General features: G+C 45.0%; 1 protein-coding gene across 4 annotated transcripts in view; it reads right to left on the bottom strand.

Moving 5' to 3' along the window:
- The window catches only part of BICC1 (BicC family RNA binding protein 1), a 291,846-nt gene that overhangs the window by 153,538 nt on the left and 126,015 nt on the right, over nt 1-12,293 (bottom strand). The window lies entirely within an intron of this gene.

Here is a 12,293-nt window from a genome sequence, read left to right as displayed (position 1 = left end):
AATTAACTTAAAATACAAATATATGTTGCATAACACTGCTGAATGAAGTTGTGGTGCTATTAGAGTCATATTTAATATTGCATGACTTCCATGAGCTTGAAGGACTGCATCTATGTGGTTGAACAATGATTCATACAATTTATTAATGAAGTCATCAGGAATAGCAAAGAATGCAGTCTTACATGCCTCCCAGAGTTCATCTAGATTCTTTGGTTTTGTCTTCCAAGCTTCCTCTTTCATCCTACTCCAAACATGCTCAATGATGTCCATGTCTGGTGACTGGGCTGGCCAGTCCTTGAGCACCTTGATCTTTTTTGCCTGGAGGAACCTTGTGGTAGAGATGGATGTATGAGATGGAGCACCATCCTGCTGCAGAATTTGACCCCTTTTATGATTTGGAATATAAGAGGTAGCTAATACTTCTTGATATTTCAGGCTATTGATATTACCTTCCACCTTGCGAATGCTTCGCACACTCCCATACTAAATGTAACCCCAGACCATGATCTTTCCACCACCAAATTTAACTGTTTTCTGGGTGTATTTTGGATCCATACGGGCCCCAATAGGTCTCCTGCAGTATTTGCGGCGGCTGTGGTGTAATTATACTGAAGATCCATCAGAGAAATCCACCTTCTGCCACTTCTCCAGCATCCATCTGTTTAGCAGGCTGTGGGACTTGGCAAATGCCACACGGTTTTTTATTTGCCTTTTGTTTAGTGCTGGACTCTGGGAACTGATTCGACCATGGAGGACATTTCGAGAATCCTACAAACTGTTCTAGTTGACACAGGGACTTGAGGTGACCGGGCCTGTTGGAGCTTTGCTGTAGTGGAAGAGGGGCTTGCTTCGGATTTTCTAACCAACAAACTTTCCTCCTGAGCAGTTGTCTTGTGGGGTCTGCCGGACCTGGGCTTGTCAGACACATCTCCAGTCACTTCAATTTTTTTTTTTTTTTTTTTTTTTTTTTTTTTTTTTAAATTCTTTGTACTGGACGCTGAGACACATTAAAGGTGCCAGCCACCTCTGCAGTGGATCTGGTCTTCAGCCTCTTTATAATCCAGGCTTTGGTCGCAGGGTGGATTTTTGGCATGTTGTCAGAGCTCAAGTTGCAGCTCAAGTGAAGGTCTGGGGTGCTGGGTTTCTTTTTATACACACCCACTAATTAACTGATCATTTACTGAGCACAGGTGAGGATGTAAACTAGGATTGGGTGCATTATATCACCAGGCGAAAAACTTGTCTTGCCAAAATCTGACTATTCTGTGTCCATTTAATGATCAATATTTCTGCATTGATGCCAATTTTCTTAAACTAAACCACATTTCGGAGGGTTTCAGCCTTCAAAAGAATAATTTATACAACCAGTGGATGAATTTAATGTCAGGTTATAAGCTTTTATTTACATAACATGGATAAGAGACATAACTTCTATCAGGGAGTGTACATGGGTGATATAAATTTTGTGCTTGATGGGTTCAGCGAATAGCTTCAGATAACACCTTATCCAAATAACTGTAGTACTTACCGAATAGCTGCATCGGGAGATCCCAGATACCTGGAGTGCTGCCGATAATCAGCTGTGCAGCGCCGCAGCTGCATGTGTCGTGGCTGAGAGACAGTCACAAACAGGCTCTCCATGCATGTGTAGTGACTGTCACAAAATGCATATGCACACAAATAGGGGAGGGGAGACCAGTGATTGACATACAGTGGCATGTAAAAGTTAAGGCACCCCTGGTCAAAATTACTGTTATTGTGAACAGTTAAGCAAGTTGAAGATAAAATGATCTCTAAAAGGCCTAAAGTTAAAGATGACACATTTGTTCTGTATTTTAGGCTAAAAATTAATAGTCATTTTTTCACATTTTAAAAATTACAAAAAGAAAAATGGTCTGATGCTAAAGTTTAGGCACCTTTGGAGATTTGCGTGCTCAGATAACTTTGACCAAGGTTTCAGACCTTAATTAGCCTGTAAGGGTTATGGCTTGTTCACCCTCAATGTTAGGAAAGGCCAGCTGATACAGATTCCACAGGTTTAGAAACACATCGCCTCCTAACCTTGTGCAAAAAAACAGCCACCATGGGCTATTTTAAGCAGCTACCGAGCACTCTGAAAATGAAAATGGTGGCGGCCCACAAAGCAGGAGAAGGCTATAAGAAGATGGCAAAGCGTTTTCAAAGTTGTCCTTTCCTCAGTTCAATATGCAATTCAGAAATGGCAGTTTACAGAAACAGTGGAGGTCAAGATAAGGTCTGGAAGGCCAAGCAAAATTTCAGAGCTGCTCGTAGGATTGCTAGAAAGGCATATTAGAACCCCCACTTGACTGCAAAAGACCTTCAGAAAGATTTAGCAGATTCTGGAGTTGTGGTAATTGTTCTACTGTTCAGAGACACCTTATCAAATATGGCCTTCATGGAAGAGTCATCAGAAGAAAACCTCTCCTGCACCCTCACCATAAAATTCAGCATCAGAGGTATGCAAAAGAACATCTAAACAATCCCAATGCATTTTAGAAACAAGTCCTGTGAATCGTTGAAGTTAAAATAAAACTCTTTGGTCGCAATGATCAAAGGTATGTGCAGAGAAAAAAATGCATAGAATTTCAGGAAAAGAACATCTCTCCAATCATTAAGCATGGGGATAGATCAATCATGCTTTGGAGTTGTGTTGCAGACAATGGCACAGGAAACATTTTATGGGTAGAGCGAAGAATGGATTCAATGAAATTTCAACAAATTCTTGATGCAAACATAACACCATGTGTAAAAAAGCTGAATTTGAAAACAGGATGGCTTCTACAAATGGATAATGATCACACATCAAAATTCACAATAGACTACGTCAAAAGGCGATAGCTAAAGGTTTTTCAATCATTGAAAATCTGGGGCTAGTCCTCAAAATAGCAGTGCATGCAAGACGACCCAGGAATCTCACAGAAATAGAAGAATTTTCCAAGGAAGAATGGATGAAAATCCAACAAACAAGAATTGAAAGACTCTTGGCTGCCTACTAAAAGCATTTACAAGCTGTGATATTTTTAAAAGGGAGTGCTAATAGGTACTAACTATGCAGGGTGCCCAAACTTTTGCATTGGCCTATTATCCTTATTGTAATTTTTAAATTGTAAAAAAATGACAATATATAATTTTTTTGGCCTAAAATACAGAGAAAATGTGTCATGTTTAACTTTAGCCCTTTTAGAGATCATTCCATCTTCAACTTGCTTAACTGGTCACAACAGTAATTTTGACCAGGGGTGCCCAGACTTTTACATGCCACTGTATGCCAATGCAAAGGGAACCTCACATCGATCTCAGCAAACATCCTGCATAACTACACAGTATTCATTAATCACTCCATGTACACAGGGAGCAGGGAAACTGCTGGGGTCTAAATTAGGCTCCACATGTAGACCGTGCTAATCATTCGCTTTTAAATATTTTACTTTAAAGTTTACCAACATCTGATACAAGAAATTAACTTACGCCTCCTGAAGCTGTGCAAAACGCGCGTAGCGGCAGAGGGTCAAGGGATCACCGCTGACCTGCCCGCTGGTACATACACAGATATTCATTACAATCGATTCACAGTATTGCATTAGCAAAGGCTAGCACATAATTAGGGATAAGTGGATGCGCAGTCCTTTGTATTTAGATGCCATCTGTTTGGCTCATGAATAATTCATGACAGGACGCTGTGGTATTCGATTGATTTAAATTGTGAAACCTGTCTATTGCGATCAGACTACATTGTTGGGTGGTGATTCCATAGTTAGTGTGTCCCTCTTTATTCTGCACCTTGTCTTGATATACCTTTTTTAATTGTCAATTAAGAATATTTTTATTTTATATACCATTCAGTGGTGCCCTGTTTTTACTACAAGGTTGTCAGTGATAATTTAGTCTGTGGTATATAGTACCCACTATTGTTATGGGGATATTTAGCTTTTTGGGCATTTATGTGAATTAAGAAATTAACTCTGCAGGAGTTTCTTCCTCCAGTTTAGGTCTCCAGTGATCCACAGGCTGCAGTATAACAAAATTCTCAGTAAAAAGTAGCAACCCTAAAACAAAGTGAACGTTGACCCTTTAACAAGCCTTGTCACACGACTGCTGACTATGCCAAAAAGCTAAGCCAGACAGGTGTTTCAGGGTGTTTGTTTCTCATCAGCACAAAGCTGGAAGTCACATTTAGCAACAATAGGCATTAGACCTACCGGTAATTATGTTTCCAGGAGTCCATCCTGACAGCACCAGGGAGGATGTCCCTCGCCTCCTTGCAGGGACAGGAAGAGCACACAAGAGGTTAAAAACAGTCTCCACCACCATTCCCTCTGTTTTTTCCCCAAGTACCACACCGTAGATGATGCAACTAAACACTTTATTCACAGAATCATATTATGACATTAATTCGGGAAGGGAACTATCCGTGCTGTCAGGATGGACTCCTGGAAACAATTACCGGTAGGTCTAATGCCCATTTTCCAGGACGTCCCTCCTGACAGCACCAGGGAGAATACCAAAGTATCCCCTTAGGGTGGGATGACTGCCTGGAGAACCATTCTCCCGAAAGCAGTCTGTTGGTTAGATAACACATCTAATTTGTAATGCTTACAGAATGTGTACAACCTGGACCAGGTTGTGGCCCTACAGATTTGGTTTACTGAAGCCCCTGCTCTTTCTGCCCAAGACACTGATAAAGCCCGTGTTGACTGAGCTTTTAACCTTTCTGGGGGAGGAACCCCCTGAGAGACATAGGCTAAACTGATTAGCGATGTTATTCATCTTGCGATAGAGGCTTTTCTTCCTTTGTTTTTCCCCCCAAAAAGTAAAGATAGGTCATGGTCCTGTCTCCAACCCTGTGTGGCCCTGATGTAATCAATCACTGCCTGGCGTACGTCTAATTCGTGCAGGGCCCTTTCTTTATCATTTGAGGGGTTCTCACAAAAAGGAAAGTAAAACTATTTCCTGGTTTAAGTTTCGGACTGACGCAACTTTGGGGAAAAAGGTGGGGTCTAATCTCATGATTATTCGATCCTCCCAGATTCAGAGATATGGGTCTCTGATAGATAGCGCCTGTATCTCACTTATCCGTCTTGCAGTGGTGATCGCCACCAAGAATGCTACCTTCATGGTTCAATGTGAGATGGGCATCTCCTGACTCTGGATAAAGGGATCTGAGCAAAGGGACCACAGGACAAGACTAAGATCCCAAGGGGGGGACTGACCTCCTGACTGTGGGACGTAACCTCTGAGTTGCCCTGATAAATCTTATTACCCAGGGATGGGAGGCCAAGGGGTAGTCCAGAAAGGCGCTTAATGCCGAGATCTGGACCTTCAGCGTGCTAGGCCTAAGACCTTTATTAAAGCCTGCCTGAAGAAAATCCAGTATCTTTGGGATGTCTGGCTTTCCTTCCACCGAGTTGGGCCTGCCACAATCCAGACAATCTTTTCCAAATTTTGTGGTATATCGCAGAAGTTACGGGTTTTCTGCTGGCCTGAATAGTCGATATGACCTGGTCTGACAGGCCTCGAGCCCTCAGGATCTGCCGATAAGGATCCAGGTTGACAGGTGAAGTCGCCCCAGTCCTTGGTGAATGATGTCTTCCCTCTGTGGAAGCAGTTGTCGTCAATCTTCTGCCATAATCCCCAGGAGTGGGAACCAGCTCCTCTACGGCCAATAAGGTGCTATCAGTAGCACTCTTGCCTGATCCTCCTGAATCTTCCCGAGGATGGCTGGAATGAGAGCTATCGGGGGGAATGCATACGAGTCTGCCCCCACTTTTAGGGCATCTACCCCTTCTGGATTGTACAATGGATTCAGAGAGAAAAACCTGTATGTCTTCGTATTCTTTCTGGTTGCGAAGAGGTCTATCTGCGGTCTTCCCCAGCGCTGCCATAAGATCTGAAAGATCTCTGTGTTCAGCTCCCACTCTGTGGGACAGATCTTCTGCCTGCTTAAATAATCTGCCACTGTGTTTTGCGACCCTTCGAGATGGACAGCTGTTACTGACAGAACCGTATTTTCTTCCCAGGAAAAGATCTTTTTTGCCAGATCCTGGAGTGCCCGATGCCTTGTTCCTCCCTGATGCCGGAGGAAGGAAACCGCCGTCACGTTGTCCGATAGAATCTTGACGTGTTGATTTCTTAATTTGTCCTGATTTCTTCTTAGGGCCTCCCATGTGGCGTAAAGTTCCTTGTAGTTGGAGGAGGTGGATCGCATGTTTGAACAGCCATTCTCCCTGAAGAATTCTGCCTTCTAGGTGAGCCCCCCAGCCCCATTTGCTGGCGTCTGTAGTGATTATGACGCATGGGGAGGTGATCCAGGGGACACCCCTTCTTAGGTTTTGTCGCTGCATCCACCACACCAGGGATCTTTTTGCTGCTGCAGACAAGGCCATTTTCTTGTCCAGGGAGGTTTGGTGACGATCCCAGGCGGCCAATACTTCTTTTTGAAGGGTTCTTGCATGGAACTGTGCCCATCAAACACAAGGGATGCAGGATGTCATGAGGCCCAGAGCGTGCATGGGCATTCTGATGGAAACGCGGCCCTTCTGAAGTTCCTTCATGCTGTCCCGTATCCTTGTCTGTTTTTCTGGTGGCAAGAAGGAGGTTCTGCTTCTGGAATCCAGTAGTACCCACCAAAAAAAAAAAAAAAAAAACCTTCCTCCTTTCTGGTACTAGATTCGATTTTTCTTTGTTTATGATCCAGCCCAGAAACTCTAGAACCTCTATTGTCTCCTTGTGTCGCCGTAGCTCTTCTGCCGATCTCACCACCAGGAGAAAGTAGTCTAGGTATGGAATGACGATTCCGCGATTTCTTAGGAAGGCCACCACTTCCGCGATCAGCTTCGTGAAGACTCAAGGCGCCGAGGCCAGACCAAAGGGAAGACACTGAAATTGAAAGTGGCAGGTCCGATTGTCTTCCTGCAAACCTCAGGAATCCGTCATCTTGGGTGAATTGGCACCCGATAGACAAGAATGCCCTGATGTGTACCCTGGACCTGAAAAGTGCCTATCAAATAGACTGTAGATCTGATGGATTCCATTCGGAATCTTTTGTACATGACTCAGGCATTTAAGGGTTTCAGATTTATAATGGTACGGGATTCTCTGGACGGTTTTGTGATGGTAAATAGGGACGAATAGTGGCCTCCCCCAATTTCTGCCAGGGGAACCGGAATTACCACCCCTAAGCTTGCCAGTTCTGTCACATCGACCCACATCTGGGAGTCTTATTCTGCGAGTAGAAATGGACCTTTCGGGGGGAGGGGATGAAAATTCTATTTGGTAAACCTCTGCTATTGTTCTCAGTTCCCACTGATTTTTTTGTGATCCGAGACCACTGGGAATTGAATTGAGTCGACCCCTATGTTGGTATAGTCATGTTCTCCTGGATCTAGTACGTGATCCCGAAGGGGGGGGGGGGGGCTCTAGATATTCCAGCTCTAGAGTGGGTGCTACTGTAGGAACCCCTCTGAGAGCTCCCCTGGTACCTATAGTACTGCTGCCTTCTATACCCCACAGGTCTACGAAAGGGCTGGTCCCTAGGCTTTTCCTCAGGGAACCCTTTCTTTTCATCGGATGCTTTTTCTAATATATCATCCAATGCAGGGCCAAAAACTTTTAACCCGGAGAAGGGAAGGGCACAGAGCTTATTTTTACATGCTCCATCACCCGTCCAGGTCTTTAACCAGACGGCTCTGCATGCCGAATTCGACAAAAAGCTATTCCGGGCGGCAATTCTAACAGACTCAGCCGATGCATTGGCTAGGAAGGCTGTGGCTGACTTCATGATCGGAAGAGAATCTATAATTTCTTCCCTTGGGGTTTTGTTAGAGGAACATTTAACTAAGGCCTGTTTCACACTTCCGTTTTTTCAAATCCGTCAAAATCCGTTGTTTTCCGTAAAAAAACGGATCCGCCATTTTTTGCAGGATCCGTTTTTTTGTCCCATAGACTTCCATTACGGTTACCGCGGATCCGTCAAAAAAACGGATCCGTTTTAAAAAAACGGATCCGTTTGCATCAGTTTCCGTCAAAAAAACGGAAACGGATCCGTTTGGCGGACACAAAAACGGAAGTGTGAAACAGGCCTAACTGGCCCAACCATAAACACAGACCTTGCTACCGAAGTAGCTGCTACGTTTGTCTTAATTAAGGCTGCTGATGTTTCCCAGGCCTGCCTAAGCAGGTTATCCACCTTCCTATCCATGGGGTCCCTCAGACTAGACGCGTCCTCAAAGGGGATCGATGTTTTCTTAGCTACTTTTGCCACAGGGACATCAATCTTGGGAACTACCTCCCATTCTTTTATGTAATCGGGGTTGAAGGGGAGCAGTCTCTTAAAGTCCAGGGATATCACGAGACGTTTTTCCGCCTCCTCCCATTCCTCCAGGACTATCGCTCGCTCATGGTCGTTCACAGGAAATACCACTTTTCTCTGCACCCTAAGGCCTCCGAACATCATGTCCTGCCTGGACTGAGGTTTTTGGACCTCCTCAATCTGCATTGTGTCTCTGACCGCTTGAACCAGATTGTCAGTATCATCCGAGGAAAAGAGGTATCTTTTCCCATACTCCGGTTCGCTAGTGCCCAGCTCGCCTTCTTCCTGATCCGACTCAGAGGAGCAGGACCCTTCCTCCGAACTAAGCTCCATCTCCTGCCTGGTTCGCTTAGCACTGGGGCCTGGACTGGCTGGGACAGGGTGGCCACGGAAGCCTGGACCTCCTCTCGAATCAGCGATCACATCTCCGATAGGAGGGACGGCTGTTCGCCCTTCATTACTTTGGCCGTACAGGTGTCGCACAGCAACTTCTTGTGCTTGTTGGGGAGCTTAACCCTGCATACGGGGCACTTACTGGGCTTCCCTGGGTCTTGCTCTGCCTGCTTGGTCGTGGAAGTGGGCGCTGTCAGTTGTGCCTTTTCCTGCATAGTGCAAGAGAGGGACAGTCAGGCTCTGATCTGGGCAGTCTGGGTCTCCGGTCAGTCTGCGCTATGCGCACTTACCCCATCCGGGTAGATTCTGCCCTGGTTCTCCATTGCTGTTTGAGAGCCTCTGCGAGGTCAGGACAGGAGGACGCTGCCTGTCTCGCTGGTACCGTGCTCTTCTCCTTCAGAGCGCTCGCCGGCGGCCTGTATTTCCGGCGCTCTGACGTCACCAGAAGTGTCGCGGCCTCTCTGCACGCGACTTCCGGTCCCCGCGCTGCAGCCGGCGTCGGAGCAGAGAGCCTCCAATGCGGGAGGAAGCAGCTCTACCCAGGGGGCTCGTCCTCCCCTGGTCTCTGCGGCTGAGGGACCCCCACCCAGGAGGGTTTCAGTGCAGGGGTCACTTCGCAGGAGGAAGGATTGGCAGGGCCGCCCGATCCCCCTGGACCCCTCCGGTAAGCAGACTCCTCTTGTGCGTCCCTCCGTGCAGGGACAGGAAAAAACACTGAGGGAATGGGGGTGGAGACTTTTTAACCTCTTGTGTGCTCTTCCTGTCCCTGCAAGGAGGCGAGGGACGTCCTCCCTGGTGCTGTCAGGAGCTACGTCCTGGAAATCCTTATTTTAAGTCATGCGGCATGACTCAATATTTGGGAACTCTTAGTCTTTAGTGTCCATTAGCTTAAAAACTTCGTTATGCCTAGCGTCCAATAGATACCAAGTACAAATGGCTCAACCCTCCATGGTACTTGACCAGCTTTCATTTCAAATCTGTTTGACCTCTTCCCACTGTGGCAAATTTCCATTTTTTTGCACTTTAAATTTTGTCTCGCCTCTTCCAAGAGTCAAATCTGTTATTTGAGGGTTTGGGTTTTTTGTAGGACGAGCCGTACTTTTCAATGACATTCACTTTACCATAAAATGTAGGGGGGAAAAAAAAAAATTGAAGAAAATTCAAAACAGAAAAAAAAAATCAATTCAGACATTTGTTTGTGTGCGTTACTGTGAAGTTACATTGTCTAGTATACATGATTTTTCCAGTCAATATGATTACTGCACCCCCCCAAAATACAAAGGAAAATGGGGGTGCATCTTATAGTCCAATTTTATGGTAACTTACTGGGTAAGGGACGGTTGCGGTGGAGGTGTGTGTGTGTGTGTGTGTGTGTGTGTGTGTGTGTGTGTGTGTGTGTGTGTGTATGCATGCAACCAACCATGTTGGTCCTGTACAAGACTAAAAACTAACTTTACGTACCGCAGCTCCTCCATGTTCACACAGAGGGTTTATGTTCTTTTCTTTTATTAAAGGAAAATATGCCACATGTGTAATGTGTAGCTTTGCAAAGTATAGCTTTGTTAAAAGCATGCGAAAAAATATTACACAAATGCAGTATGTGAACAAGCTCATACAAAGTAGGCAAGGTAATATACATATACAATTCTGTACATCCTCACACATGACTGTACCATTTATACGCATTTGCAGTGTGTGTATTGCAGGCAATATCTAATGGGAATAATGCACCAGTGTATACGCATGTGGAGCATTATTGATGGGGGAGTTACGATGTCCTGCATAGGGGGCTTCTGCTGTCAGTGTCCACCTGTGTACGCAGATTGAAGTTCCCCTTTACTAGAAGTCTTCAGCAGTTTTTATCTAAACCCATCTGCCGAGCATTTCCTGCCTCACTCCACCGGTCCTGTACAAGGCTGTACATTTGGAGTACATCACCGTGAATCACTGTTCTGCTGTTTATATAGTTGAGCCGAGCGCATTTCATCTACTCCCCATATCTGGCAGATGACAAAAAGTTATATAAGCAATAACTATAGAGATTAGCATAGAATAATAGGGAAATGCACAGAAAATCTCTGCGTTTCTTCACATGGATGAGCCGAGTATTTTATCATCATTTCTCTCTTGTTTTATGGCCGTTCCTATAGAGACCAGAACTACACAAGTTTGATAAGCTACAGGCCTTTAGTATAGGCAATTCTATTAAAGGGAATCTGTCTCCCCATTTTTGGCCTATGAGATGCAGCCACCGCCACCAGCAGCCTATCTACAGCATTGTGTAATGCTGTAGATAAGCCCCCTACGTAACCTGAAAGATAAGAAAAACCTAGTTATATTATACTTACCGGGGGGCGTCCAGTCTGGTCCCATGGGTGTCGCAGGTCCAGCCCCTCCCATCTTCTAGCGATGACGTCCTCCTCCTTACTTCTGCCGCGGCTCTAGCGCAGGCGTATAATATCTACCCTGTTGAGGGCAGAGTAGAGTACTGCAGTGCGCAGGTGCTGGATTTCTCTGACCTTTCCCGGCACCTGCGCACTGCAGTACTCTACTCTGCCCTCAACATGGTAGATATTATACGCCTGCGCAAGAGCCGCGGCAGAAGTAAGGAGGAGGACGTCATCGCTAGAAGATGGGAGGCACCGGACAGCGACACCCATCGGACCGGACCCCCGGCTGAGTATAATCTAACTCGTTTTTATCATCTTTCAGGTTACATCGGGCGCTTATATACAGCATCACAGCCCCTGATGGCCGCATCTCATAGGGCAAAAATGAGGTGACATTCCCTTTAAATCACTGGACACAAACACAAAAGAGAACTGTGGTCATCTACAGGAGCGCGAATACGGGAGACCTTGCAACTTCCTACATAAGTTGTGTTCAATAATGGAAATTATTTTTTTGGAACAGATAACCAAGCAGCACACACAAGCTGAAATTACTAACACTGACTAAATCTTTGCAATGTAATATAAGGGCTAGTCCCGAGGAGTTCTCTTTTTAGTTTTTAAATACATTAAACAATTTAAAACCTTTTTTCTGATTATGTAACTGGATAACGCATTCTCAATATCAGACTGCACCTTGTATTCGTTCGAGAAACCTCAACAAAAAATATTCCCTCTGTCATTTACTTTCAGAAAAACTTGATTTTATTTACACAGTTATGATTTACCTTCCTTGGTTGAGTGCAGCATTACATTCATACACATGATTTGGACACATCTGTAGAATATTGTACAAAGCTTATGAATCTCAAAGAAAAAAAAGTGATGAATTTTTAGAGCCAAGCATTATCCTTTGTAGGACGGACTCATTTAAAATCTATACAGAGGTTATTTGGCGTGTTAAAGTAGGAGTCTGAGATGCATTGTTTTGGGAAGCCGATGTAATCGGACTCGAACATGGAAATAATACAGCCTATGTCTGGCACCCATGTTAATAAAGGAGGAGGTTTTGGGAACGCACAGCTTGAGCCTGGAAGTCAAATGGTCATGAATTTTCAACAGCGCTTTACTGCAATGAAAACATGGTAGCAAAACAAGAGCACAAACGCAGGCAGTGTCTC

The sequence above is a fragment of the Dendrobates tinctorius genome, unplaced genomic scaffold (assembly GCF_039654945.1).
Source record: "Dendrobates tinctorius isolate UK_male_01 unplaced genomic scaffold, ASM3965494v1 ptg000156l, whole genome shotgun sequence".
Lineage (NCBI taxonomy): Eukaryota > Metazoa > Chordata > Amphibia > Anura > Dendrobatidae > Dendrobates > Dendrobates tinctorius.
The sequence above is the reverse complement of the archived record's forward strand: the minus strand, read 5'-3'. Positions and strand labels throughout refer to the sequence as shown.